We start from the raw sequence: 4,652 nt of genomic DNA on the forward strand, positions 1-4,652 counted from the left end.
TGCCTGGAAGATCCCATGGATGGAGGAACCTGGTAGGCTGCAGGCCATGGGGTCGCTAAGAGTCGGACACGACTGAGCAACTTCACTTTCACTTTTCACTTTCATTCATTGGAGAAGGAAATGGTGACACACTCCAGTGTTCTTGCCTGGAGAATCCCAGGGACAGGCGAGCCTGGTGGGCTGCCATCTATGGGGTCGCACAGAGTCGGACACGACTGAAGTGTCTTAGCAACAGCAGCAGCAATAATGAGTGATGTTGAGCATCTTTGCATTTGTTTGTTAGCCATCTGTATGTCTTCTTTGGAGAAATGTCTCTTTAGGTCTTTTTCCCACTTTTCAATTGGGTTGTTTGTTTTTCTAGCATTGAGTTGTATGAGCTGCTTGTATATTTTGGAAATTAATCCTTTGTCAGTTGTTTCATTTGCTATTTTCTCAAATTCTGAGGGTTGTCTTTTCACTTTGTTTATAGTTTCCTTTGCTGTGCAAAAGCTTTTAAGTTTATTCAGGTCCCACTTGTTTGCTTTGTTTTTATTTCCATTACTCTAGGAGGTGGGTCATAGAGGATCTTGCTTTGATTTCTGTCATCGAGTGGTCTGCTTATGTTTTCCTCTAAGAGTTTTATAGTCTCCGGTTTTACATTTATGTCTTTAATCCATTTTGAGTTTATCTTTGTGTATGGTGTTAAAAAGTGTTCTAATTTCATTCTTTTACATGTAGCTGTCCAGTTTTCCCAGCACCATTTATTGAAGAAGCTATCTTTGCCCCATTGTATATTCTTGCCTCCTTTGTCAAAAATAAGGTACCTATAGGTGCATGGGTTTATTTCTGAGCTTTCTATCTTGTTCCATTGATCTATATTTCTGTTTCTGTGCCAGTACCATACTGTCTTGATGACTGTAGCTTTGTAGTATAATTTGAAGTCAGGAATGTTGATTCCTCCAGCTCCATTCTTCTTTCTCAAGATTGCTTTGGCTGTTCATGGTCTTTTGTATTTCCATATGTATTGTGAAATTTTTTGTTCTAGCTCTGTGAAAAATGCCATTGGTAATTTGATAGGGATTGCATTGAATCTGTAGATTGTCTTTGGTGGTATACTATAGTCATTTTCACAATATTGTTTCTTCCTTCCCAGGAACATGGACTATCCTCCATCTATTTATGTCATCTTTGATTTCTTTCATCAGTATCTTATAATTTTCTGTGTTAAGTTCTTTTGTAGGATGACTGTTATAATATTTTCATAATATCATTACTAATGATATGAAGTACTCCATTATATAACTATGTGATGATTGTTTTTGGTCTTTTCTCTCTCTCTTTTTTTTTTTTTTGATTACTTCAATATTTCTATTATAACAATGCTACAATTAGCATTTTTTAAAAATAAATCTTTACATTACTGATAACGTTTGTTTAAAATTTCTAATGTTAACTGGAAGTTTCCCTCCATGAAAATAGTGATATTGTAACATTAAATTACATCAGCCATCCGTGTGGGAGATTTGGTATCAGTTACTTCCATAAAGCTTGGAGCTAGTCCAAGCATGTGAGATGAAAGAAGATTCTTATCTGTTAACAGCTAGTCTCTGTTTATTTGTAGATAATGCTGGAACCAAAATGGTTTCTTACCCAAGCCCTGGGTAAAGAAACTGACTCTCAAATCTAACTCGATTATTTTATGTGGAAGGACAGACCAATAAGATGAAAATTGACTACTGGAAAAGTTAACAGGTCAGCAAACCAGAGAGTTGATTTAAAATGTTTTTAATGTCATTGCTTGACTAAATTTAAATTTTGTTGTATTTATTATAAAAAGAAGTTATCTCAATTTTGAGGAGAGGTAAAATAATGATTGTATCAGTTCAGTTCAGTTCAGTTCAGTCACTCAGTAGTGTCCGACTCTTTGCAACCCCATGAATCACAGCACGCCAGGCCTCCCTGTCCATCACCAACTCCCAGAGTTCACTCAAACTCATGTCCATCCAGTCGGTGATACCATCCAACCATCTCATTCTCTGTCGTTCCCGTCTCCTCCCACCCCCAATCCCTCCCAGCATCAGAGTCTTTTCCAGTGAGTCAACTCGTCGCATGAGGTGGCCAAAGTAGTGCAGTTTCAGCTTTAGCCTCAGTCCTTCCAATGAACACCCAGGATTGATCTCCTCTAGAATGGACTGGTTGGATCTTCTTGCAGTCCAAGGGACTCTCAAGAGTCTTCTCCAACACCACAGTTCAAAAGCATCAATTCTTCGGCGATCAGCTTTCTTCACAGTCCAACTCTCACATCCATACATGACCACGGGAAAAACCATAGCCTTGACTAGACGGACCTTGGTTGGCAAAGTAATGTCTCTGCTTTTTAATATGCTATCTAGGTTGGTCATAACTTTCTTTCCAAGGAGTAAGCGTCGTTTAGTTTCATGGCTGCAATCAGCATCTGCAGTGATTTTGGAGACCAAAAAATAAAGTCTGACCCTGTTTCCACTGTTTCCCCATCTATGTCTCATGAAGTGATGGGACCAGATGCCATGATCTTTGTTTTCTGAATGTTGAGCTTTAAGCCAAACTTTTCACTCTCCTCTTTTACTTTCATCAAGAGGCCTTTGAGTTCCTCTTCACTTTCTGCCATAAGGGTGGTGTCATCTGCATATCTGAGGTTATTGGTATTTCTCCCAGCAATCTTGATTCCAGCTTGTGCTTATTCCAGCCCAGCGTTCCTCATGATGTACTCTGCATATAAATTAAATAAGCAGGGTGACAGTATACAACCTTAACGTACTCCTTTTCCTATTTGGAACCAGTCTGTTGTTCCATGTCCAGTTCTAACTGTTGCTTCCTGACCTGCATACAGGTTTCTCAAGAGGCAGATCAGGTGGTCTGGTATTCCCATCTCTTTCAAAATTTTCCACAGTTTATTGTGATCCACACAGTCAAAGGCTTTGGCATAGTCAATGAAGCAGAAATAGATGTTTTTCTGGAACTCTCTTGCTTTCTCCATGATCCAGTGGATGTTGGCAATTTGATCTCTTGTTCCTCTGCCTTTTCTAAAACCAGCTTGAACATATGGAATTTCACGGTTCACATATTACTGAAGCCTGGCTTGGATAATTTTGAGACTGGAAAAGTCAGTCTTCATTCCAATCCCAAAGAAAGGCAATGCCAACGAATGCTCAAACTACCACACAATTGCACTTACCTCACACGCTAGTAAAGTCATGCTCAAAATTATCCAAGCCAGGGAATAACTATAAAAATCTCTATTATTCAAATGCTCTTTGAACCATGCTCAATAATAACTTCAAACATTCTTTCTTATTATGTATTCCTAATTGAGAGACACTATACTGAAAACAGTTATCTGGTTTGTAGGTTAAATCCCCCATGTATGAAGCATTCCTCTCTCATTTTAACTATGTCAATGCTTTGTTAGGATTTTTTTCTTTTTATCAAGATATAATTTACACATAACATGTAAATTTAAGTTGTATTGATTTGATACATTTATGTATTGAATATGAGTACTGCCATACTTAATGTTGACATAGTCAACACATCATATTACATAATTACCATTTCTTTCTTTTTTTCATAATGAGAACATTCAAGATCTAGTCATTTAACAAATTTTAGGTGCATAATGTAATATTATTAACTATAATCACAAGGCTGTGCATTAGGTCCCCAGAACTTATTCAATTCCAACTTTATGGTTGTATCCTTTGGGTAACATATCCTCAATTTTCAAGGACACTAATTCTGGCCATGAGGCTGAGTAAATTCAGACTGGCACTCCCTGCTGGCTATGTTCCTGATCAGACCCTGAGATGAGGGAAGTCAAGTACAGACATTTAGCTGTAGAATTTGAGCTTAACTGCTCTGGTTTGTACAATAACTGTAGTCAGTAACTACCCATAAAGCAAAAGTTTTTTTAAAATTATTTTCTTTGCTTCAAGTATATTTTACCTAAAAGGTATTTATAGTAAATATTGTAATTGTCAATATAGTAAATATTATAATTGTCAAAAATAAGTTTGATTCTCAGTGTTTCAAATATATGACTATTAATAAGGCAAAATAGAAGGTGGAGCCAAGATGGTGGAGAGGGAAGACATGGAGTCCAATGTCTCTGATACCTAAGATACTCACCAGATGCTGATGGGAGAACTCTAATGGCCAAGTGCATGGGAGGAGCCCCTGAGCAACCAGGTACCAGGTAGTGGGGAGCAGGGGATGGGAGGTGAAGGCAAAGTGGAGGGGACTGGTGTAACTGAGAGGTGGCTGGGGGAAAGGGAAGCATTTGGGGAGCCAGGAATGGCACATCACCTTAGCTGGGAGGGGGGGTGGAATCCTTGGGAATTGAAGGATCCATTGAAGGAAGTGCCTGGAGTTCCCTGTACACTTAACCCTGGGGAACTTTCTGGGCCCTAGAGCCTGGTCCTCCACCCTCTAGGGCCCCTCTGTCCTTCAGGGCCATCTCCACCCTCTCAGCGGAGTCCTCCAGGGCACACTCCATTCTTCAGGGCTTCCTCCACTTGGGTAGGCCCTGGGAATGTGAGAGGGAAGGAAGCGGAAAAGCCAGGCTAGTGGAGGAGGCTTCCTCGGGGGTTTCAAGATCAGGGAACCACATGCCATCCCCCCATTGACTAGGCCCGGGA

This window comes from Moschus berezovskii, chromosome 8 (genome assembly GCF_049115385.1).
Source record: "Moschus berezovskii isolate FMDL1 chromosome 8, NW_MosBer_1.0, whole genome shotgun sequence".
Taxonomy (NCBI): domain Eukaryota; kingdom Metazoa; phylum Chordata; class Mammalia; order Artiodactyla; family Moschidae; genus Moschus; species Moschus berezovskii.